The sequence below is a fragment of the Anastrepha obliqua genome, chromosome 3, assembly GCF_027943255.1.
Source record: "Anastrepha obliqua isolate idAnaObli1 chromosome 3, idAnaObli1_1.0, whole genome shotgun sequence".
NCBI classification, from domain to species: Eukaryota; Metazoa; Arthropoda; class Insecta; order Diptera; family Tephritidae; genus Anastrepha; species Anastrepha obliqua.
This window is the reverse complement of record NC_072894.1, coordinates 48,797,539-48,810,741: the sequence shown is the minus strand read 5'-3', so window position 1 is coordinate 48,810,741 and position 13,203 is coordinate 48,797,539. Positions and strand designations below refer to the sequence as shown.

Genomic DNA, 13,203 nt, shown 5'->3' with positions numbered 1-13,203 from the left:
CCAAATCATTTAGCAGCCAACCGTTGCAAGTGGGACTTTTCACAAACATTTTTTTTTCTAATTATTTCAAATCAATTTGTAGCATTGATTTATGTGTGTTTTCGTATATAACACATACTAACATGGAATATTTGAGGGAGTTCCGGTACTACTTTCCACGAAATTACAAAATACTGCGCGAACAGCAGCAGAATATGTAAATAAATATGCACTGTAAATCTACATAAATAATAAAAACGAAAGGAAGGATATCATACGTTTCTATTTACTTAGAGGGGAAAGGGTTGCAATACATTTTCGCAAGTTGATGTGCGAGTGGGTTGAAAATATTCAAAAGCTACCACTGACTGTCATACACATGCCATGATACATTAAGTATGCTCTTAATCGTAAGAAATTTTTATATTAGCTTGCTCGAAACAAGCGCTACCTTAACGATTTAATCGAAAACATAGAGGCAACAGCAGGTGGTGTTGTTCAGAAGTATTGAGAGAAGAAGGCCGTAAAACATAACATTAAGTAAATCCACTTTTGAAGGTATTGATAAATTCAAGTATTATACTTGCGCGTTCTAATCACAAACAACAATCGCGCTAGAGAGTGCATTCAGGACTGGATAATTAATGTAAGGAAAGCATACTTTGGACATATGCACCTATTTAACCCTTCGTTCGGCAACCGGGTCTAGCCCGACTGGCTTTTTCGACTTTAGAAGTGAACTTAACATATTTCTATTATAGCTAACGACTTTAGCTTCCAGGTAGCTTCCTAAAATTTAATTTTCTATCGATTTATGGATATAACCTTTTAAAAAGAACCCTCGCACAGGACGAAAAAACGACCAGACCCGGGTGCTCAACCGAAGGTTTTAGAAAAGGTGTCCAACGGAGGGTTAAATTGAAGATACTATCTAGGACTAGCAAGCTAAGTATATATAAAACTATATCGAGACTCATTGCTACATATGGCTCTGAAGTGTGGTCCATGACAGCACCCGAAGAATAATCTTTCAGAGTCTTTGAGAGAAGGATACTCAGGAGGATATATGGCCCCAGGCTAAACGAAAGAGGTGATTACATAATACAAACCAACGAAGAGTCTCTCCAATTTACGCATGGCGAGGACATTAGCAAATTCACCAAAGCGCAAAGGCTAGGGTGGATTGGACATGTTCTAAGAATGGAAGACAGCACAAACCTATGATAACGAGAAGTAAAGGTTGCCCACGCAGACGACAAACTCTCGAAGTGACCAACTGGAAATATCTAGCGAGAGACAGAGAGGACTGGAAGAATATCGAAGAGAAGTCTAAAACTCACCCTAGGTTGTAATGCTAAATGATGATGATGTTGAATGGGGCCATAAACAGAAATATTTTTATATTTTTTTATTTCCATTGTAGCACACAACGGGTGGGCTTCAACAAACACAAAACTGTCAAAGATCCTTTTTAAAGCATATTGTCACCTTGAAATCACTGCAATATATACATACATTGTGAGGCATCTAACGGGCAAAACATATACGACTTATATATTAAAAATATTTTTTATTTCCCAGATAAGTCAAAGAATCTAAGTTTCATTCGCCGCCTAGGCCCAAACTCGGCGTTATTTTTTACATAACTTACTTTTTTGTTTTTTGTGTTGGTTATTATAAAAATGTTTGAGTATGCATGCAAAGTGCACCCACCTAAAAAGAGGTAATTTTTTTTTGCAAAAAAAAGTCCGCAAATTCATCAAATTCTTCAGAGTAGGTCACCGGGTCCGGATATTAGGTTGGTTTCCGCTAAGTATCTTGCTGATTTTCTCCAAATAACGCATTCACTTAAGTTCTATTTGTATATTTATAATACTATTTTCGTTCGAATCAGTGTTGTGCCAATTTATCACAGTTTTTGCATACCTACTAAATTTTTGGTAATTATTTATTTGAACGATGGCTACTATATATTTAAAAAAAATACCACAATTTTACTGAAATAAAATTATTAATAATTATTATTAGCAATATTTTTGCAATTGCTTTCATAAAAGTTGAACAACCAATTTAATATTCAATATAAATTTAAATGTCATGAATATTTATCGTAAGTCACTTCACTGCTCGCTACGTTTAGGTTCTGTTCACTTGACGAAAAACTTGCTTGTGAAAGTAACTACAAAGTTATCGAGCAAGACTTGACGCAAGCGAGTATGGTCGTGAGCTCTGGACACAATGCGCGAGGAATGCATGCTGTGAGACTTGGAATCGCCTCGAGTCCTTTCTGCGCTGGATGTATGGAGGATGAGGTGGAATCATCTCAGCACCTTCTCCTTAGCAGCCCAGCTCTGGCTGGGCTAAGATCTAGGCATCTTGGCTCCTACTTTTTTGCCACGCCTGCTGATATAGCTGGTGCTGACATTAAAAATCTGATGAATTTCATCAGCAGCATTATGCGGTCGACGCAAATATAGTCATCGTTCGTAATCCACACGCTCCTAACCATCCCAGCACCATCTCTTCCCGCCCTCTCCCCGTATCCCATCGGTCTTTCTCTCCCGCCTCACCCCTCCATAATATCATCACAAAGGACGAATCCTTCTTCGTCCAAGTGTGCCCATTCCCTGGGCAACCATATCAACCTCACCTATGGTTGTACCTCATAAAACTGGTATAACTCATTATTTCCAATGCTGCCAACTCTGTTTCATGAGAGCTTCATTAGACCGCGTTCATACAGGGAGACTTTTGTTGCTTTAATTAGTTTAGTTGAAATATTTTGCTTTAGTTTAAATCACATATCACAATAATACCAAACCATTCACTGAATTTTCACATACACGTAACTCCTCCTCTTTTTATTTGTTTTGTATTGGTATGGAGCATGACGTCATCCTTGTCATAATCGCGAAAAATAAATTAACTATTTAGGAAGACGCCTCCTTCAGTATTTAATTCGCCTTGCTGTATAACCACACACGCCAGGTGAATCTGGCTCAATAACTTTGTTATTGCTTTCACATGCAAATTTTTCGTCAAGTGAGCACAGCCCAGAATAGTGAGCAGAGAAGTGGCGAATCGAAGGCGCCTTTTTGTAAATAATAATTATTATAAATAATATTAATAATACAACAAGAACAATAGAAGTTAAAGCTTCAAACATTATATTTATATACATATATCACGTAATTGGTATTTGTGCTATGCCCCTTCTTGATTTCGCCAAATGGAGGGGCCTGCAGTTATGTTTCATTCGCAAAAATACACTCGGAAGTTTGCTATTATTTGCCGAGAGGCGAGCGCTTTTTAAAACGTTTTTTTTTATTTATTATTTAATCTTTTATGTTCGGAGAATCGATCCAGGCCACTTTGAAATGGCAGTTATGCAACAACCCATTTGGTTACGGCGAATTGTGGCATTACACCAAATGTTAAAAACTTCAACAAATTTTCATATAAATTTAAAATTTTAGTCAGATCTTTTAGAGAATTTTTGGGTATACAGTTTTATAGTTTATTCACATTTTGTATAATTTTGTGGCAGTGCAAGGTGGCCCGAAACTAGCGTTGATTTTTGATAACTTTGACGGTTTTATGCATGTTTTCCAATATAACAAATGCTGGAAAATGTTATAAAATAATTTTTTAGGAAAATGTCTTAACAGCCAGCAAACATAAATTGCCACTTGCACTTTGCTCTATTATACCAGAAGATTCTGATTAAAAATTTGAAATTTGTTAAAGTTTTTAAAATTCGGTATACAATTTTAAACTTCGAATTATGTGGTTTTTGTTGTCGTATAAACTACATTTTTAGAAGAAAAATAAAATAAATAAATAAATTTAATAAAAATAGAAAAGTCGAAACTTTGCAATATGCCCCCCTGCTATTTTATGAGCACAGGTGTACATACGTATGCTCACTTAATTTTTTACCATAAATTATACGATCAACAATAATAACACAGTAATTTGGTCAAACAATTCATTTAATATTAATTGATTATGCATACATATGTACATCCATATGTCTGTACTTATATGTGCTCGTATTGCACTGAGAAAGGTGTCTCACATCAGTGGCGCGTGCGAAGAAATGAACGCGAAAACGTGCGAAATGATGGGGAAATACCCATAAACGACCGAGCACGCCAAATGAAGAAATCTATATACCTACTTTCCTCACAGCTCATGTGCTGCCAAAGTTGGTGTATGCATGTGTGTGCGTGTTTATATGTATTATATTAACAAGTAAACACTATGCATCGATAAATTCAAAAATTATATTTACATATGCGGATGTTATCTATGCGTGTGTACGTGTATGTACATATGTGTATATTATAATATGTCTTTGTACATAAGTTGATATGTGTGTGCTTTCATATTATATCCTTTGCTTTTGGTGCCAACAACCAACATTGGATATGTGCCGTACTATATACCAGAAGAGGGGGATATTTGCATGCATATGGACGAAATAAGCAGTAGCGAGTTAAACTACCTGCAACAACAGCTGCAAGCCAGCGCAAGCGAGAGTTACGAATAGTGGGGTATCGAACAGGCTACTTGCGAATATATATGTATATATGGGTTTATATACATACAAATATGCGTATATGTATACACGCTACGTAACAGAACATATGGATGTGTTTGTTTTAGTTCGATAGCCAGCAGTAGTAGCAAAAAAAAGGTGAAGTTCGAGAAATTTGGGGCAAAAATGTTGTACACGAGAGTGGTGACAACGATTGCAGTGACCAAGAAGGAAACCAGCAATGGCGGCGTAAAATATGTACTATCATCAAAGAGTACACCTATTCTGATTTTAGCTAAGAGCGAAAGAGAGTGCAATTATACACACATGCTTACATATTTATGTATTATATATACATATTTACATACATAGGTATTGTTTGTACATAAATATATGTATTTTACGAGCGAATGGTAGAAACAAAGAATAGACAGATAAAAATATAAAATAATGTAGACATTAAACATTCTTATATATATGTACACGTGCACATACATATGTATGTAGCTTATAAAAGAAAGATTATTTTTATTGATATACGGCCTACAATTAATGTGTACATAGGAAAAATGGATACTGTAGGTACACAATCTAAAGAGGAAAAGCAAAGAAACATATAGTAACAACCACTATAGTATGTATGTACGTGGGTATCCTTGACTTAAGCATAAGCTGACCATCAGAGAGATAACGAAAGAAACACATATACACATATGGTACATATGTACATATGTATGTATATGCAAACATTTTGCAAAATAGAAATGAAATACAGTTTGCAGCTCACATTCATTTTAAAGACACAAAATCTAATCGCATTTTAATTCGTACAACGCATGCATGTTTGCATGAATGTATACTACGGACCTTATTATTTTGTTGTTGCAAACATTTTATAATTTTTAGGCAGTTGTCCATAAGCACAGCCATAAGTATATACATATGTATGTAGATATACGCATATACAAATACACACGTATACATACCCATGTATGCATACGCATGACTACAGCTGGTGGTTGATGTTAGCTGGTTTGGCCTGCCTCATTTGAAAATCGCTTACGCCAAAAATCCATTCGGTTAACAATGGGGCATTTCACATACCTACATATTCGTATTTTGTATGTGTCTGTGTCTGCACCTCGTGCTTTTGATTATACTACTCGTAGTGCGGAAAATTCTCTACAACGTCACTATAAATTCACTTCATGAGGCCATACAAAGAGCACATTTCGTAGTGAGCGGAGAGTTCTGCTGTGCACCCCTAGATTCGACAAAGTATTGTAGAGAAAGAAAGTGCGAAGAGCAACTGAATGGTTTGTATTGCTGTTTAGGATTGCCAAAAGGTTACAGCTTCAAAAAATATAAAGGTTAAAATATAACAAAATCTGTAAATTAGACTCGAGACACTTTTCAAAAATTTCAGAAAATTTGCTTCAAGATGCAAAATAAGGTCCGAAATGTAGTTTTTAAAATTAATCATTGAATATCTTTACAACTTTACAGATAATATTAATGTGTGCTGAGAGTTAAACATCAACCAAGGGAAGATGGAAATTTTATATAAAAAACAAAAACAATAACAGACGCACACAAATATCGTGCTACAGACCTTGAGTGCATGATTTTATTAGTAAGATTATCTTATTATGGGGTATAACTCAAAAACTAAATTTTCAATCACTTTTTGGAGAATGCTGATTTCTAGTTTTTGGCACACCGACAATTTAACGATGTAGGATACCGAATTCACATAAGCCCACAAAAAATAATCATAGGTGTGTATTGTAGGTAGGAGGCTAACTAATTGTTGTGTACTATGCCAACTGATCTCTTATGTGAAATTATGCGGTCATCGCATGTTTCATGCAATAAATATATTATTTTGTTAGAACCATAGCGCTTTCACCTTAACCCCCCCGTTCAACTGAGTGAGGAACGAAATGGGAGGAAATAATTAACCAAAACGCGCTCCACTAATTAATCTAATAGAAAAATAATAAAACTCACTAAACTTTCGAGAAGAATATACATGAGAAATATGCCTGTAAAATTGGCAAAAAAACCGCTTCCTGCTGAATGCACTAAACTTAATAAGCCTAAATATGAGTAATATTTGTTTAATAACAACTGTCATTACGAGGCATTATCTGACATCCAGACATAATATGTACATATGTATATACGGACTAGATGTACACAAGTTGTTTTAGTACAAATTTTCAAAACGAAGAAGCGAAGAGAACGATCTTGCTGCATTGTGACAGTGCACTGCTCCCGCCAGGCGACGCCTTTCGAGTCGGGGAAGTCATAAGATAAGTGGAGTATATCGATCTTATAAAGTTCAATTTCGGTTTAGAAGAGACTCAACGTACTTTTTCTCTCTCCTACAGCAAAGTTATACTCTCCATCCTAGAGTACAGCAGTTTTAATCTAACATGAAGTAGAGCCATTGGAAGCAAAAGCGGTTTTTATAATTTCGAATTGCATGTTAAATTATTCATTAAGTTAGTAGAAAATCATTGACAGTGACTTTTAACTTTTCTGCACATTTTTCTACTTTATATTCACACTTTGGCAACACTACTACATATGTAGACTGTGTTTTCCCATTTCAACTGTTCACCTCCTCTCATTTTTTCTTTTGCTGAGCTAATCGACAGTTGCATTGCAAACAGCGGATTGTGGATTCTGTGTATGAGTGGGTGGTGAAATTTTTTTGAATTGAGAAAGTCCACAATTCTGACAGCAAGTCCATTCTCTTAAAATCTCTCACAAGCGTGCTCATTCACTTGCTTATTTTGTGCCCGAAAACTTTTCATTTGATTGTTGTTGTACAGCTCCTTTGATAGTGCATTGCTGTTTTCATATATTTTGTTGGCACAGGCAGGAGCACAGTTGCCCTGTCATTTCATGTTGTTGCGCTTTTGTCGTTTTTAATATTACGCATGCAAGAAAAATGTGATGCATTTCCGGATATAAGTTTTTGGGTTACACGAAAAACAGTTTTTTTGACTTTATTCAATGGGTGTTTTTTACTTTTTGTTGTTTATTAAAAACTGTTATTTGTAAATGACTTTTAGACGAAAGTATTTGAATGGTTGTTTCCTTGGAAATAACTTTTATAATTAATTTCACTTCGAATTTTTGATTTACATATTTAAATACTTTTAGTATATTATATTCCAAGCACTCCTACACACCCCTTTCTATTTTGATCAGACTTTTCTCAGATATTATTAAATTTAAAACACTTTTGTGTTTGAATACCAAACATTTACATATCTACATAAAAAATCCATTGCTATTTTTCTTTTTCTTTTACATTTTCGATTTTTTTATTGCAAGTGCCCTTCCGTAGGGATGGAGGCTGACAAGTCGTCAACTGTTCGTCCGTCCGTACGTCCAACGACACCACTATGTTCAACTACAACGGCGACGGCAATGACGACCAGCACAAAAACAATGTTGCAGCAAGCTGTTCGGATTGCCTGGTACTTGATTGTTATTCACGACGATGAAAACGCGATGTCCGCCAGTAACAAAATCACGAGAGCGTCGGCGACGAAGTTGCGAAAAATGTGTGCTTGTGCATTTGCATTAGTATGTGTGTTTAGATGGAAAAAGAAGAAAATTTTTTCATTCTATACAAAATCACTATATTTCTATATTTTACGAACAATTCACAACTTTTCACAAAGTTTACGTGGGCTGAAGGCAATAGATATCGAGTATTTTTACATTAATTTCCCTTAAATTGTTTTACCACTTATCCACTTACATTTCTAACCCTTTTTTATTATTTCAAGCATTGCTGACTTTTTTTTCGTTTTAAATTTATTTCAATTCGATTTTAAACTAACTTTGTATACATCTTCAGAGTAGTCGCGCATAATTGTGCAAATTTTTGTAGAAAAACAATACAAGTTTATTCAAACATTTCATTACTAGTGCTGGTGTAATTTTGTACACATTTGTTTCCTGTTTCGATTTTTTTTGTTTTGGTTGCTACAACACTATTGCAATAACTGAGCTTTATACTCCTGTTTCTGCTGATTTGCTTCCATACAAGGCGACCACGACGTATCCACTATTATGACAGACATTATGGGGAACGTACGAATTGATACTGGGCCAAGCAGTTCTGGGAAGATTTATTTCAACATTCAGTTTATGTTATTCTTGCTTACCTTCCGCGCTCTTCTCATTTCTGTATTTATCCTTTGTTAGAATCAAGTGTGGCGCGTGAGTGAATTTATATTTTCCGATTGTTGGCGAGAGAGGCACTACCTTTATCATTGCCACTTTGCATGCTCTCGACTGAAATCGTGAAACTGAGTTGAAAAAAAATTTATTTTTGTAGAGATTTTTTACAACGGCACCTTTGTGGGAAAAATGCAAACGTTCGCGCTAAAGCTTATAAAAATATGTGCGAGAGCAAAGAAAAAGAAGAAGAGAGCATACGGAGAGGTATCGTACACTCAGGCTCATAGTGAAACAGGTTAAAACTGGGCAACTTTATAATGGGGTGATTTTTCTATTGTGTAGACTTTATTGTTTTTTCTGCAGTTTGTATTATCTAAGTACATAAGTATGTACATACGTACAAATAAAATTCGACAGCAACTTTTTGAAAAAAATTTAATTTCTCAAATTCAATTACATTGCCTTGCATTATTTTCGAAAAATCTCTTATGAAAGTAACGTAAGTAAGTTAGAGTTAATGCTGAAGACTAATTGTATAGATCAAGCATCCTAGCGGAAGTGAATACAGAAATGTACGATTGTCACATCAATCAGCAAGAGAGAGAAGCGCCCTGTACCCAAAGCAAGGTCATTTGGATCCACTTAAGATTAATGTTATGCAGATTCAAACAGACTCAAAGATTTAAATATTATGTATATCAGTGCTACCAGTCGCTACCCGCAAATTGTTTTCACTTAGCATAACAAAGCTAGATTAAGAAAAAAATGTTTGTCTAAATAAAATTGTCCTTATTTTAGGTAATTGCTACCCATTCCCAATATGACCCAAATCGGTGCGTTCAACCGATTTCTCGGAATATCTTAATCGCTGATTCTCCCTGCATATACACTTTCCAGAAACAATTTTTTTAATTAGTTACAAAATCAACAACACTTCTTTATTTGAAAAGACATTTTCAAGCACTTAATGGTGAAGCAATTCCTTTATAACTCCTCAGTCAGGAAATTCAACTTTCAATTGATTTCAAAAAGCTTTTTCTAAGGGTAAAATGGTTCATTTTACAAAGTTCATACATATATTTACGTCTTTTATGAGAAGTTTTTTCATGGGAGAAAAGTTAAAAACTATTAAAAATAACTTTTTCTAAGAATTGATTTTTCATGAACACAGTTCGAATCGGATCCAGAACCTCCCGATTAGTAGTCATGCATAATTATTCGCCAATACGCATACGCAATAACAAAATTTTATGTAATACGTACATATGTATGTACATGACAAGTTAGAGCAGTAAAGCGCTGCTTAAGAATCATTAAAGGACTCTAAGAAAGTAAATGAAACAATATCGCATATTTATCGAGGGAGCGTCTTGGGCTTTAAATATTTTACAACAAAAATTATGTGCAGGGAGTACAAAGCAGCACAAGAGTGAGAGTAGTTATTGTTGACTTCAGATGTAAAATTATGCGTATAAAAGGCAACAACACAAAATCCATTTAAATACACACAGGCAATTGCACTTCCACCCAAACATAAAAAAAAAATAGATGCGCTTACGTGAATTGCTGTCAGTGAGTAGAGTATGATTGAACGTGTAGAAGAGCAGCATTAGCAGCAGCTGCAGAAGTAGGTAGGAGTAATAACAATTCCAACAAATGTTGTCTTTGTGGAATATGTTATTTTTCTGCTACCGACGAACTCAGTGTCTGTTGGCTAAGTCTGACGACCGGCTGATTGAAAGCGTCGTTTTATAGACACGAGCGACCACTGCCAATCCAAGCAAACTACCTTACATTGAAAGGGGGTTGCGCACGAAGCGCTGTAAGGCAGAGGGATGGGGAAAATGCGTTATTAAGTGTGTAGCGATATTTTAGGCAATGCCCTGCTAGAGCGCCCGCAATTATTTTGGGTAATTGTTTGGTTACATTATCAACCAAAGGTCTACACTTTTTGCTGTGCCTCTAATGGCTAGAGAAATTTTTGACAATTGCAACGCTAATTGTTTCAATTTGTTTTGCTGGAAATACACGTGGGGGCCCCTAAATTGAATTTTTATATAAAATAGGTGAATTTAAAAAGTAAATAAGCGAGTAGTTTGAACAAAATATAAACAAGAAAGCATTCAATTTTGGCACAAATAGAAACATTGAAAAAGAGGCAAGAAATTTTAGTGAACGCTGAAACATTAGAGATTTTGTTGAGCCTGCCCAAGACGACACTTCTGACAAAGATCAATAATTTTTGTATCAACTCAAAATGCTGAAAAGTTTAGGCAGTTTTGAAGAATATGAACTTTTTTGAAACAATTTGATACCAAAAAATATGTATTGCATTAGGCATGCAGATTTTTTAGTTTTTTTGTTTTGTATTAATTGAGTAATAAGATAAGTGTACCTGCATATAAACTTTCAATCAAAAGGAACGCACACAAAAAGGCTGAAACTCAAAACTTGCACCCATTTTACATTTGTGAAAGTTATTTTACTTTTTTCATAGGAACTACCCAATCAATAGATCTAAGCATACTAGTAGAACCCCAATGATGAGCACATGTTGAATGGCTACAGCAGAAACCATTGCTTAGGGTATAATTGGTCAGTAGTAATGGTGGCAGGTCAATAGTGTATCGATACGGTCGATGTATTAATCATTTAAACATCGACATTTCCTTCAGGGTAGACTTGTGCTGGCTTAACGCATTTATTTCATATTCACTCGTCTTCTGCTTGGACTTTTGCAATTTTCCATCAAACGTATGTAAATGGTAAGCTTTTTGTAGTTATTTTGAAGACACTCTACTGCGTCGACAGTGCAGGCAACGTTGCACTCTAGGCAACAAGACAACTTGAAGGACTTCTCACTTAAATATTCTTATGTATGTTACCAGGAGTTGGGGACCACAACATCATTCCCGAACATCAGTTTGGGTTCAGTGCAAGACATGGCACACCAGAACAATGCCACAGGGTTGTAAATGTAATTAGGGATGCGTTAGAAAGGAAGCAATACTGTTCTGCAGCTTTTTTAGATGTTCAACAGGCATTCGACAGAGTATGGCATGTGGGACTTCTATACAAAATTAAAAAACTCCTGCCAGCACATTTCTATTTGATTCTTAAATCCTATCTGAGTAAAAGGTACTTTTATGTTAGACACCGAGATGCGTCTTCAGAAATATACAATATTAGCGCTGGTGTGCCCCAGGGTAGTGTGTTGGGCCCCGTCCTATACACAATATTTACTTCCGACATGCCAATAACAGAAGAAGTGGAAGTGGCTACTTACGCTGACGATACAGCCTTCATAGCTTCTAGCGATTCACCTGCAAGAGCATCCACTTTGCTGCAAAACCAACTAAATATTTTAGAAATTTGGCTTGATAAATGGAGGATTAAAGTTAACTTCGGCAAGTCTACCCATGTCACCTTTACGTTAAGAGAAGATAACTGCCCTAGAATATTTTTAAATAATGCTGTAATACCAACGAATACCAAGGTGACATATTTAGGAATGCATTTAGATCGACGCCTTACTTGGAAATCCCATATTAAGGCCAAACAAGAGCAGCTTAAAAATAAAACCAAGCGAATGCACTGGCTGCTTGTTCGCAAATCTCAGCTAAGTTTAGAAAACAAAATAAGACTATATAAAGCTATTTTAAAGCCTGTATGGACCTACGGTATACAGCTTTGGGGAATTGCTAGCAAATCGAATATAGAAATCCTGCAACACTACCAATCAAAAACTTTGCGTGCTTCCATGTTTTGTTTTTTTTGTGCCACTATGTAATCGACCGTATCACGTCTCATGTTATCTCAATGGATTTTCGAATATCGAAAAATTCACAAACATGGAAACTTCAAAATGCGATATCTCAGTGAAAAATAAAGATATTTAAGCAAACTCAACGGCATTTAAAAGAGGAAGACTTATACTTAAAAAATACTATGTTTACTTTTTTATGAAGAGCAAAATCTGCGTAGCTACATAACCTCAAAAATGGGCAAAAACAGCGTTTTTTGCACTGTTAGGTTAGGATATCTCAAAATCCTGACGTGATAGAGCAATTTAAACCTCGTATTCGGATTCTACGCAAAAAATTACTTCGGAAATGACACAACACTTTTATAGAACATTCCGAACCCATTTTTTTGCAGACCTGTGTTATCATTAAATATATTGTTTTGATCAATTTGTTTATAAAAAAATGTAATTTTTTCACTTCAAATTTTAATTTTTTTTCGTTAAAAATAGCTAAGTGCAAAGCGGAATAACTTATTTTAGAAACATTTTTGTCTGGTTGATTTCAGTTGAGGCTATAAATTCCACGGCGCAAATTAAAGGAGTCACGTTTGAGCAGCTGTAGCGTCGTTATTTTTTTATTTCAAAAAAATGTTTGTATATTTATTTAAGCATGAATATTATTATGTAATTCTTTTAAGAGAATAAATACTCTCAAGTTTTCGCAAAAATGTAT

At 35.2% G+C, this 13,203-nt stretch overlaps 1 protein-coding gene across 3 annotated transcripts in view; it reads right to left on the bottom strand.

Annotated features, from left to right (window-relative positions):
• Positions 1 to 13,203, bottom strand: part of LOC129240183 (protein encore-like) — an 85,265-nt gene that overhangs the window by 45,110 nt on the left and 26,952 nt on the right. The window contains exon 1 of one of the 3 annotated variants that reach the window (XM_054875789.1): positions 8,561 to 8,578. The exons of the other annotated variants lie outside the window; for them this stretch is intronic. The gene's annotated coding sequence lies outside the window, so the exon portion shown is untranslated. Of the gene's footprint in view, positions 1 to 8,560; positions 8,579 to 13,203 lie in introns of those variants that run through there. 3 annotated transcript variants of the gene reach the window in all.